Source organism: Castor canadensis, chromosome 2 (assembly GCF_047511655.1).
Source record: "Castor canadensis chromosome 2, mCasCan1.hap1v2, whole genome shotgun sequence".
Taxonomy (NCBI): Eukaryota; Metazoa; Chordata; class Mammalia; order Rodentia; family Castoridae; genus Castor; species Castor canadensis.
In genome coordinates this window covers 6,882,493-6,895,243 of record NC_133387.1, presented here as the reverse complement: position 1 = coordinate 6,895,243, position 12,751 = coordinate 6,882,493, and the positions used below count along the sequence as shown (strand labels likewise).

The 12,751-nt window shown below is 38.9% G+C and overlaps 1 non-coding gene across 1 annotated transcript; it reads left to right on the top strand.

Annotated features, from left to right (window-relative positions):
- The first annotated feature begins 2,101 nt into the window (after positions 1–2,101).
- On the top strand, positions 2,102–2,161 carry LOC141421075 (small nucleolar RNA SNORD42). The gene has a single exon (XR_012445763.1). It is a non-coding gene; the product is annotated as a small nucleolar RNA SNORD42 (small nucleolar RNA).
- Positions 2,162–12,751: the final 10,590 nt, after the last annotated feature.

The window sequence follows — 12,751 nt, the reverse complement described above, 5'->3', positions numbered from 1 at the left end:
GCAAACAAAGACCTTCCCATAGAGGCTTCAGAGGGAGCACAGTTTTACCACAACAATGTGAGTTCAGACTCCTGGCCTCCAGAGCTGTGACAGATGAATTTCAGTTGACCTCCACCTCTCAATTTGTGAAACTTGGTTATGAGAGCCACAGGAGACCAATATGTCTTCTATGCTGAGATTCCTCTATAGGACTTTGGTCAGCACTCACAGTCATATGCTGGTGCACTCAGAAGAATGAAGGGAAGGTGACATGTACAAGGGTAGACCAAGGACTGAGGCTGCCCCCATCACCTTCACTGGTGAATGCCATGGTGATAACAGCAATGACCAAGGGTGTACATGGTCCTAGTGACACAGGGGTTGACAAAAAACAAAGCAGGGTGAGGCCAACCGTGGAACTGAGGGGCTTCCAAGCACAGAGTGACCATGGCAAGGCAGGGGCTCCAGGAAAAATTCAGAAGCACTTTGATATTTATACTCCCTAATCCTAAATATATTGGGATGGAAAGGGATTCTACTATCCTGGAGACAGCAGCTAAATGAACAGCAAAACGTTGAGAGGTACAACAAACTCTACCTTCTTCCTAGAATGGAGTCATGTCCTGATTTCCCAGCCCACACTATGCAGGCCAGAAGGAAGTGGCACCACAATCTTATATTCACAGAAAATAGCTTTCTGAAATAAAAGAGGAATCAAGGTATTTTTAGATTAAGAGAAATCAAGAGAATTTACCAACAGCTGACCTACTTTTAAAAAATGACTATAGAGCTTCTGTGAAAAGAAAGGAAACAATAAAAGAAGGAACCTGGAATTCAAGGAGGGAAGAAAGAACTCAGTAAGCAATACTATGAGATCAGTGTACACTGTATGCATGTATTGAAATATCACAGTGAATGCTATTAATATCTATGATTAATAAATGTTAATTAAAATCAAGATAAAATAAAGTGAAAAAATAAAAGCAAATACAATAAACTGTACTTCTCTTGACTTTTCTAAATTTAGTTTGATGAACTGTGAATCAAAACTAAGGAACTTATTTTTAAAAAGACATACTTGAAATAAAGAAGGCAGTAAAAGATGTGAAAGAGGAGCTGAACAAAGATATGGAAAGTCTCAACAACAACAGAAGATTCGAACAGAAACCCCGGGAACAAAAAGCTTCTTAAGTCAAATTAAAAAATACAGTGGAAAGCCATTCTAGCAGACTGAAACAAACTAAAGACAAAATTTCAGGGTGCAAAGACAAAATGGATATTAAAGAAAAACCAGAACATTACTAGCAGAAACGACTAAAGAGTTGCAACAGGAATATACAAGAAATACTTCATCAAATGACAAAACCTGTGAATCATGGGAATTGAAAGAGAAGAAGTGGAAGAGAAACTTATAGGTAATATATTCAATGAAATAACAGCAGAAAATTTCCCAAATCTTGATAAGAGATACCCATAAAGGAAGTATGTAGGACACCTAACCAACATGACTGTATAGTGCATCCCTGTAGCATATTATTCTTAAAACAATTAGCACAAAGAACAAAGGAAAACTATTGCAAGCTGTAAGAGAGAAAATCCAATAATATGTAAAGATAAACCCACCAGAGTAACATCAGATTTCCAACAGAAACATCAAAGGAAAGAAGGTCATGGAGTGAGGCATTTAAAGCACTGAAAAAAACAATTTCAATCCTGCAATACTCTACCCAGCAAAACTATCATTCAAAATTGAAGGAGGAATATACACCTTCCATGATAAGCACGAATGAAAACATACATGACCACTAAACCAGCACTGCAGAAGATTCTCAAAGGAATCCTAAACACAAACAATGAAAATAAACACAGGCATGAAAGAATGGGGATTATTCCATCTCAAGAGAAGAGCACAGAATTAAGTGTAAACACATGAACCCTTACACAACAAAAACAACTAAATGGCAGGAATCACTACTTACCTCTCAATATTAACACTGAATGTCAATAGCTTCAACTCCCCATCAAAAGACATTGATTAGCAAACTGGATTAAAAAGGAAGACTTGATGATTTGTTGTTTATAAGAAGCCCAACTTTCAGACAGAAACAAACATTGGTTTAGGGTGAAAGGATAGAAAAAGATTTACCAACTTGTGATGTCTTCAAAGGAACCACTGATGCACATATATAGAAAAAGATTTTCCAAGCTAATGGCCCCCAAAACAGGCAGGAGTAGTTATACTTACATCAGATAAAGTAGACTTCAAACCTAAATTAGTCAGAACAGAAAAAGAAAGTTACTTCATACTAATAAAAGGAGCATATATCAAGAGTAAAGAAAAATTATTAAGTAAAATACACCCAATGTTATTTTATCAATAACTACAGGAAAGGATCTCAAGACACTAAACACAGAGCGATGATAAAGAGATGGAAGCACGTAATACCATTTCTAATTGCACAGGTACAGTGGCACACATCTGCTATCCCAGCTACTTATCCCTCCTACTTAGTAGGAGGATCACTTGAGTGTGGGAAACATAGTCAGGCCCTTTCTCAAAAAAATAAATACAGCTTTTAAGTATAAACATAGAAAAATAACTATCTAACTTACATGCTAAACACTAAACAAAACTAATGAAAGAAATAAAGCAAGCTCAGGTAATTGGAGAAACAAAGCAATACTCATAGATCAGAAGACCCATCAAAATAAAGAAAGCAATTATTTTCCAAATATATACACAGCAAGATTTTTTTGTAGGTACAGACAAGATTCTTCTAAATTTTACATGAAAGCTAGAAATAAGTAGAATAAATTAGGAATAAATTACAATAGTTCTATTTTGAAACAGAAGGTTTTGACTAATAAATGGGAGAAGTCAGTCTACCCAATTGAAAGACTTATTAGACATCCATAATAATCCAACAATATGTTATTAGCAAAGGGACACATTCACAGGTCAACAAAACATAATAAAGAACTCAAAAGTAGATTCTTACAAATATACCACACTGATTTTTGGAAAAGGAGCAAGGTCAATGTACTGGAGAAGGGATTCCATTTTCAAGAAGTGGCGCCAGTGAAATTGGACTTCAGTAGGCAAAAACTAATCCTTGAACTATGTCTCACACTGAATTCACCTTCCATGAGCATCTTCCACCTCACCTCTACTGTAAAGGTTTTATAACATGGCACTGGTACCTCCTTCCTCCAGTCTTCCGCATTATCACTGCCATGTTTTTACATTTACATATAATATAAACTTCAAGGTCAGATAACTCTTTTATCGTTGGTTTGTTTTCTTATAGTGCTAGAGTCAAACCCAAAGATTTGTCCATGCTAGGCAAAGACTCTACCACTGAGCTACATCTCCAGCCTTCAACTGTCTCATAAAGAAAAATTTCAAATGATAGAATCTTTTCCATCTTTCTAAGTATTCCTAGTTTTGGTTTCTTGTTCCTTAATGTAGTCCCAGTTACCATCCACTTCCACTTTCCATCTACCTCACCTTGCCCATGGAGCAATCCTAAGCAGCCCATTGTCCAATGTCTGGAAAAAGAAAAAGAAAAAAAAAAGATCCTCTCTATACTTTGTCCATTTTTCTGGTTGTTTATGGAAGAAGGGTAAGTAACAATCCTGGTTACTCCATCATGGCTACAACTGAACACCCCTAGTCTCTTGTCGTACAATGCATTTGATGAACACATTAGGTCATTTGTACTATTGACACTCTTCCATTCTGAATTGTGGTTTACATCCTCAGGCCACCGTTTTTCATGCTCCTCAGTCTCAGACATTTTTGTAAACTGGGAGATAGTCACAATTGATTTGATAAGAGATCAGAATCAAGTTCAAGTGTTTTACAATCTTATTCACAGATGGAGTAGGAGATTTATATATGTTCAGAATGAAAAGTGTATGTATCCTCAAGAAATAAAGTGGTCACTTCTAGAGGACTGTGCAAGAATCAAGTCAGTTAGATGGAGACAAGATCTCTTAATATTTACTGTTTCATATTGTGCTAGGTTCTGAACCATGTAAATGTTTATTTAAAATTAAATATTAAGGAGTCCTCACTATTCCTTATCACAGACACATATTTTTTTAACATTTAAACGCTATCTTTTCACTATTGAAAGATAAGAGGAAAGCAAAATTTATAACTGTGTTAAGTGCTGTAAGAGAAGGTTTCCAACACCCAAACAGAGAATTTCCTTTATAATTAAACTTACCCTAATCTTCCACAGAAGTTAGCCTTATTCACGTGCTTAGAAAAGGCAAAAGGTAAGCACGTTAGTAATTTTGCACTACTGTTCACATTCCAGAAGTCACTGTGTGGATTCAAAGTGCCAATGGTCCTTTCTTTCCATCACAATTCTGCATCATAATTCTACAGAGCAGCTTATACACAGGAAGAATGGAGTCAAGAGGCAAACTGTCACATTTATATCCAAAGCACAGAACTACCTAGTAACTTGGGGTAAAGAACACAGCAAAATTCAAAGCTCCCATGAGGCTTTCCAACCTTTCCCCTGAATGGGGAAGTGTGAGCCAGAGAGCAACTCAAGTAACACTTGCAAAATAATAGCCTGAGAAGAGTCAACCTACAGAGAAAACACCTCCCTGACTCTTCCAGACACAGACCTACTCTGCACAGCTTATAATAGGAAGGATGAAGCCCCCGGTAGGCTACACCCACAAAGGTACAGGGAGATCCAGGAAGCAGACACAGGGCTCTTGGAAGCTGACTCCTGGTTTCAGGCACAGTAACTTTAGCAGTGAGGTATGGCTGAACAGATGCAGGTTTTCCCCATTTTCTTTCCCTCAAATCATCCCTTCCACTAGGAGCTTGTCATGGTTTGGACCTTAAATGTCCCCAAATGGCCTACCAGCCTGTGGAGCAATTAGGAGGTGGTGGAACGTTTAGGAGGTGAGGCCTTGTGGGTGGATGTTGCAGTAATGGGGCGTGCCATTGAAGGGGATGTTGGGACCCCTTTCTTCCCCGCCTCATGCTTCCTGCCGGCTGTGAGGTGAGCAGCTTTGCTCACCTCAACATGATGTTCTGCCTCAATAGAGGCCCCAAAACCCACAGAATCAAGTGACTATAGACTAAAACCTAGGAAACCATGAACAAAAATAAACCTTTTCTCCACTTAAGGTTATTTTCACTGTTATTTTGTCACAGCAATGGAAAGCTGCCTAACGCAGAGTGAATAATTTGAATCTTCTCTCTTTTGGAAATTGAGGAACAAGAAATTCTCTTTGAAAATATTAGGGGCCTCTTGTAATAAGCTTTGAACGGTTCCTTTCAAAATCCAGGCACCATGCTTACAAAACCTAGGACCACAGGAAGACACAGCAGCCCCAGCTGACACCCAGGTGACACCCAGCACCCGTTTCCAACCATGTGAGTGAAACACATGGCATTACAGCTCAACTGAGACCCCAGATGACTACAACCCAGGTGTTATTTGTTAGCGGTGCTTGCTCCACCCTGCACAAGACTAATGTGTCATCAAATGCAGAAATACGCCAGTGTTCCTAGCAGAAAATTCTGGATGTAGTATTTCCATTAAATCAGTAACTTATCAGATAGTTCTAAGCAGGATCCAATATGGCAATGACTTTAGAAGTCCCATTAGAAGAAATGAACAAGTCATTAATCCTAAAACAAGAAGAAGAAGGCTAAAAGCTGTGCAAGAAGAAAAACAGAGGCAGTTGAAAAACAAAGACAAAAGCAGGAGGCTGCAAAACAGGAAGCAGAGCACAAAACCTCTTCTCTCAAGGGACATCAAGGGACTTTGAGAGGGAGGGGGAGATGCCAAAGCAAGAAAGAAACTGAAAGCAAGGAACTGAAATAGCAGCAAACACCAGCAAAAGTCAGTGGAGAAAATTCAAAGGGAGAAAAAGTCCTTCTCCAGGAGGTAGAAGATTGAGAACTGAGCCTTTAGATGTTCATAAAAACCAAGTTGGATGCCACAAATCAGTGCAGGAGGGCTTTGATGTTAAGCCTAAGGGGTGCCTGGAACACACTAAGGCCCTTACTTGATGTCTGTTTTTAATTTATCCGATATTCAGAGTATGGGACACGTATAAAGTTTATCAAGTTGGTCTTTCCCATGTTCAGTGTAATGGCTGTGAGAAATGTTATTATTATCCACTAAGGAGCCAAATCTCATACAAATGAACAAAAGAAATGCAAACTTTTTAAAAGACAGGGAGCAGAGGGAAGAGGGACCAGACAGGGAAGGAAGGGTAAGTGCTGACTCTCAACTCTGCAGAATCTCCAGTGAAGGTGCAGAAACAGAAAGGGGAGAAGGAAGGAAAGAGCGCTGAATGTGAATAATGGTGCGTGAGAAGGAATAGTTAAAATGCTACAGTTTAACCTTTCAGAGTCATGGGCCAATCTAGAAACAGTACCTAATATTATGGGGAGGAGGACCCCAAAGAAAGGTTGAAGAAGGCACAAAGGTAACTCTAAATGTAGTAAGGGAACTTTGATATTTTACGTATTATGTAACTATAGTTTGAACCAAATTTAACCAACTCCTCAGGGTGCGGGGATATTCAACTGACATCTGAGTGGCAAATTATAAACTGAGAGCCCTGGGCACATCAGATATTGGGATATAATTTAATTCAAGAAATTCTTTCTTCAAGGCTTAGGCCGTGCACTTGGAGTGAAAACCACGAAGCCTATTAGCACTTGCTTAGAATAAGCACTTGCCTGGGTTTGAAGAAATTGGGATAGAACCAAATAGGGGCACACTAGTCAGCCTTTGAGTCAGAAACCTTCCCTTGAGAACATGAGGCATAGCACCAGTGCATAAGCCTGAGTGACAGAATGGTGGAGTCATCCAAAGCAGGTGTGTATGTCTAGGGGTGGGGGGAGCTGTCCAAGGTGGGGAGAGCCGCTGCGGGGAAGCAATGAGGCAGAAGCAGGGCAGGACCTTTCCATGGACGACCCGAGAAAGACTGCAACAGAGAGAAGATAAACGCCTGCCACAATACGAAGAGCTTTGCTTAAAGAGCCAAGGAGTCCAGAATCTGTGAGGAAAATGGAAAGGCATAAAAAGGTAAAGCTGAAAACATCACTTTATTTATTTCTAATTTGTCGATGTTTTTACAATACACTGATGTTGGATTTTGTCAAGTGTTTTTCTACATTATTGACATGATCGTGTGATTTTTGTCCATTTTGTTAACGTGACATCAGTGTTTATGTATTGAACTAACATTGCATTAACTCAAATAAATCCTAAGCACATACACCTTGTACACAGAACACATTTCTTTTTATAAATTGCAACATTTGATTTACTAGTACTTTGTTGTGAATTTTTATATTTAAATACATATGGGAAACTTTCCAGTTTCCATTTCTTGTAATATCTTTCTCTGGATAGGACTGACCTCATAGAATGAATTGTGATGTACTCCCTCTTCTATTTTTTGAAAGTCCTGTAATGTATTGGTATTAATTCTTCTTTAAAAGTTTAACTTAGCCCTATAACCTGCAGGTCAAGAAACAGGCCTGCCTACTGCCACAACCTATGTGAGGACAGTTTAAGTGAATAGTGATAAACAGGAAATGTGTGTGGCTTAGGGGAGAAATGCATTCCTGCTACTGCTAGATTTTATACCTAGCATCTGTTTAGTGCACCCCTCTCTGTTCTGAGAAATGCAAGAGGAAAAACCACTGTGGTTTCTTGTGAGGTTCGTGTTGCTTCTAGTAGTATTATTGGCACTGGTGCAGTCTGTGATCAGTAGACTTTCAAATTCTTTGTGACCTGCAGGAAGAATCCATTGCAGGACCATTCATGTAAATGGAGTCTATTCAAAGTTAAGAGGGAAATAATAAGGGGGTGTGTTGGGACCCATGTGGAGTCTGGAGGCAGAGAGTGTGCTTCTCTTTTCTAGTTGCTTTTAAAACCCATGGGAAGGGCAGAACTAGTTGATTCCCATCCAATGATCAATGAGTGGGGACGGGTATGGGCTGTTCCTAGGCCAGGTGACGGTGGCCCCTGAGCCAGAGCACAGTCAATCTTAAACGCAATATTAAGGTTTGTGAGACTGGACTTTCTCTAATTTTGCCTGCCTCAAATTCCCCCTGAGAAACAATATTCTAAAGACTAATTTTTTGGGAGTTGCTGAAAGTGAGGGGTGGCCCATCTTTGGTATCTGCTTCAAGCTGATAATAGGCAGCAGACCCTACCTACAAGGGGAAATTGTCTCTCCTATTTCTTTCCTTGGGACTCATTTGGACACAAGGTGTCAGAATTATTGTCCAGCACAGTCGAGGTTCCTCATGGAGATCTCGTTTGTCTGCAGAGATCAATTAGCTCTGTTGCCTCATGATTTGTGTCCTAGAGGCTTTTATTCTGGAAGAGCTAAATCTCGTTTGGAAGGCATGACCCAAACATAAACAATGACTGGAGCATCAGAAGGGGCCCTGCCAGGTGTAGCAGGAAGGATAAAGAATCTAACTTTTCATTTTGAAAAGTGACAGAGAACCTTATGGTTACTTTACCTATACGTGTTTATACCTATAGCTATTTTTAACTCAGCTGGCCCTCTGTTTGGACTTCCACTGTAGTGGGCAGATAAGGGCTGACCATTTGAGGTAATATCTACGTAAGAGGCCACATGTACTGGGGGCAGGTGCCACTCAATTAGAGGGTAGACATCAATGAGTCAGTTCTGTACAGAAAGAAGACTCCCGGTGTCCCTAAGCAGAAGTTAGAGCCCATTGAAAGTTACGTTGAATTTGCTTAAACAGAAGGCCTTGGCCAAAGACATGACTTTGCCTTTTGTCAGCAGCTTAGAAGGTTTAACTATTAGAGCACATGGGTAAGACCCCCCTTTTAAAATCTCTTGGCTTTTAGAGCTCTGGCATAATTGACTCCGTTTAGATCTAGAGAAGTCCCTTCATTTGTGTAGTACTTTTGAACTGTCTCATGTGGCTGAACACCACTTTTTCCTCCAAGAAATTAGGGGATGCTGACATATGGGGGTCGTGTCCTCTAAAACTATTTCTCTGAACAGTCGTCTCTGAAGATTTGCCAATTTGGCAGTTTTGTCCACCGGAGCCAGGAGTGGCTTCTCCCAGAAAGTCAAATTTGTCACACGGAGGAGGGAGAGTAACACATCAAACAGATCAAAAATCAGTGCCAATGTGCCCTTTCTGGCCACATTAAGCAACAAAGAGATTTATTAAAAATGGCTCATAGGCTGAACTTAATTAGATCTAATTGTCTGTCCCATAGGGGATATACTGACACCTTTAAATTGTTGTAAAGTCAACAGACAACAGTTATAAAGTTTATAAGGGAAATACAAAATGACCTCAGTACTAATGAATGTCTGTCCTGGTGGTCAGTTAAGCACTTGTCAGAGTCATTTTTCATGGGCTTGTCTGTAAATGTCCAAGCAGGATTATAACTGTAATGACAAAACTTAAAATAACTATGGCTAACAGTTTAGCAATTAATATAATAGTAGAGTATTACTAAACTTCTCCTATAACAATGTGGAAACATACTCACTAACTTGTAAAAGAAGTTAAGACACCAGCTTGGTAAAGTGTCTGTTATAACTCTATTTTAGAAGGCTTATATACTTGAAGAACACAAAAACACCTAACATACAAAGCAGCATCACAGCTTAAACCTTGAATTTTGGTTAGGTAAAGTAAGTAACCCAAAAATTTTTAATGGTTAGAAGTAATTTCAAATAGTCCCTGTTTTAATTCTCAATTGCATATCATATACATAAAACAATGTTAATCTAGCCAATGTCAGATGTCAGGCCTAAATGACAGAACTTTTAGCATTTGTCATGAAGAGCAGTAATGTCAAAGACCTTATTAGACAGAATGTACCTTAGATAAAAGAACTATAGATGTTTACATTTATACACTTTTAACTCCATACATGATTTTTTTTTCTTTTATTATTCATATGTGCATACAAGGCTTGGGTCATTTCTCCCCCCTGCCCCCACCCCCTCCCTTACCACCCACTCCGCCCCCTCCCTCTACCCCCCACCCCCTCAATACCCAGCAGAAACTATTTTGCCCTTATTTCTAATTTTGTTGTAGAGAGAATATAAGCCAAAATAGGAAGGAACAAGGGTTTTTGCTAGTTGAGATAAGGATAGCTATACAGGGAGTTGACTCACATTAATTTCCTGTGCGTGAGTGTTGCCTTCTAGGTTAATTCTTTTTGATCTCACCTTTTGTCTAGTTCCTGGTCCCCTTTTCCTATTGGCCTCAGTTGCTTTTAAGGTATCTGCTTTAGTTTCTCTGCGTTAAGGGCAACAATGCTAGATAATTTTTTTAGGTGTCTTACCTATCCTCACCCCTCCCTTGTGTGCTCTCGCTTTTATCATGTGCTCAAAGTCCAATCCCATTGTTGTGTTTGACCTTGATCTAATGTCCACATATGAGGGAGAACATACGATTTTTGGTCTTTTGGGGCAGGCTAACCTCACTCAGAATGATGTTCTCCAATTCCATCCATTTACCAGCGAATGATAACATTTCGTTCTTCTTCATGGCTGCATAAAATTCCATTGTGTATAGATACCACATTTTCTTGATCCATTCGTCAGTAGTGGGGCATCTTTGGCTGTTTCCATAACTTGGCTATTGTGAATAGTGCCGCAATAAACATGGGTGTGCAGGTGCCTATGGAGTAACCTGTGTCACAGTCTTTTGGGTATATCCCCAAGAGTGGTATTGCTGGATCAAATGGTAGATCGATGTCTAGCTTTTTAAGTAGCCTCCAAATTTTTTTCCAGAGTGGTTGTACTAGTTTACATTCTCACCAGTAGTGTAAGAGGGTTGCTTTTTCCCCGCATCTTCGCCAACACCTGTTCTTGGTGGTGTTGCTGATGATGGCTATTCTAACAGGGGTGAGGTGGAATCTTAGTGTGGTTTTAATTTGCATTTCCTTTATTGCTAGAGATGGTGAGCATTTTTTCATGTGTTTTTTGGCCATTTGAATTTCTTCTTTTGAGAAAGTTCTGTTTAGTTCACTTGCCCATTTCTTTATTGGTTCATTAGTTTTGGGAGAATTTAGTTTTTTAAGTTCCCTATATATTCTGGTTATCAGTCCTTTGTCTGATGTATAGTTGGAAAATATTTTCTCCCACTCTGTGGGTGTTCTCTTCAGTTTAGAGGCCATTTCTTTTGATGAATGGAAGCTTTTTAGTTTTATGAGGTCCCATTTATCTATGCTATCTCTTAGTTGCTGTGCTGCTGGGGTTTCGTTGAGAAAGTTCTTACCTATACCTACTAACTCCAGAGTATTTCCTACTCTTTCCTGTATCACCTTTAGAGTTTGTGGTCTGATATTAAGATCCTTGATCCATTTTGAGTTAATATTGGTATAGGGTGATATACATGTGATTTAGTTTCAGTTTTTTGCAGACTGTTAACCAGTTTTCCCAGCAGTTTTTGTTGAAGAGGCTGCTATTTCTCCATCGTATATTTTTAGCTCCTTTGTCAAAGACAAGTTGGTTAGAGTTGTGTGGCTTCATATCTGGGTCCTCTATTCTGTTCCACTGGTCTTCATGTCTGTTTTTGTGCCAGTACCATGCTGTTTTTATTGTTATTGCTTTGTAATATAGTTTGAAGTCAGGTATTGTGATACCTCCAGCATTGTTCTTTTGACTGAGTATTGCCTTGGCTATTCATGGCCTCTTGTGTTTCTATATAAATTTCACAGTAAATTTTTTGATTTCTTTAATGAATGTCATTGGAATTTTGATGGGAATTGCATTAAACATGTAGATTACTTTTGGGAGTATCGACATTTTTACTATGTTGATTCTACCAATCCATGAGCATGGGAGATCTCTCCACTTTCTATAGTCTTCCTCAATCTCTTTCTTCAGAAGTGTATAGTTTTCCTTGTAGAGGTCTTTCACATCTTTTGTTAGGTTTACACCTAGGTATTTGATTTTTTTTGAGGCTATTTGTAAATGGAATTGTTTTCATACATTCTTTTTCCATTTGCTCATTGTTAGTGTATAGAAATGCTAATGATTTTTCTATGTTGATTTTATATCCTGTTACCTTGCTATAGCTATTGATGATGTCTAGAAGCTTCTGAGTAGAGTTTTTTGGGTCTTTAAGGTATAGGATCATGTCGTCTGCAAATAAGGATATTTTGACAGTTTCTTTACCTATTTGTATTCCTTTTATTCCTTCTTCTTGCCTAATTGCTCTGGCTAGGAATTCCAGTACTATGTTGAATAGGAGTGGAGATAGTGGGCAGAACTTTTAGCATTTGTCATGAAGAGCAGAAATGTCAAAGACCTTATTAGACAGAATATATCTTAGATAAAAGAACTATAGATGTTTACATTTATACCCTTTTAACTCCATAAATGATTTTTAACATTTTGATACACATATAAGGCACTATTAGTAATAGAACCATTTAAAATAATTTTTACTTAGTTTAAGTTTAGTTTTCTCAGAGTTACCAGAAAAATACCTCAGGGTTTTTGCATCTGGCAAGAGACTAATTTAGGCAGGATGCAAAGAAGAGTAAATCATCTTGAATGGGCTGTGTAGACAGTTTGCCATCTCTTTTTGGTTAGCAGGATCAAAGCACTTCCAATATTTAAGGGTACAGCCAAGTGAATGTGTTGACTTTCCCTATGCTGGCTGGTGGAGACATAGAGGAAAAGGGATGGAGGAAGACTGCCCCTTGAGAGAGAATGAGACTGGTTCCAGGATCCTAAAAGGGCCCTCTCATATCCT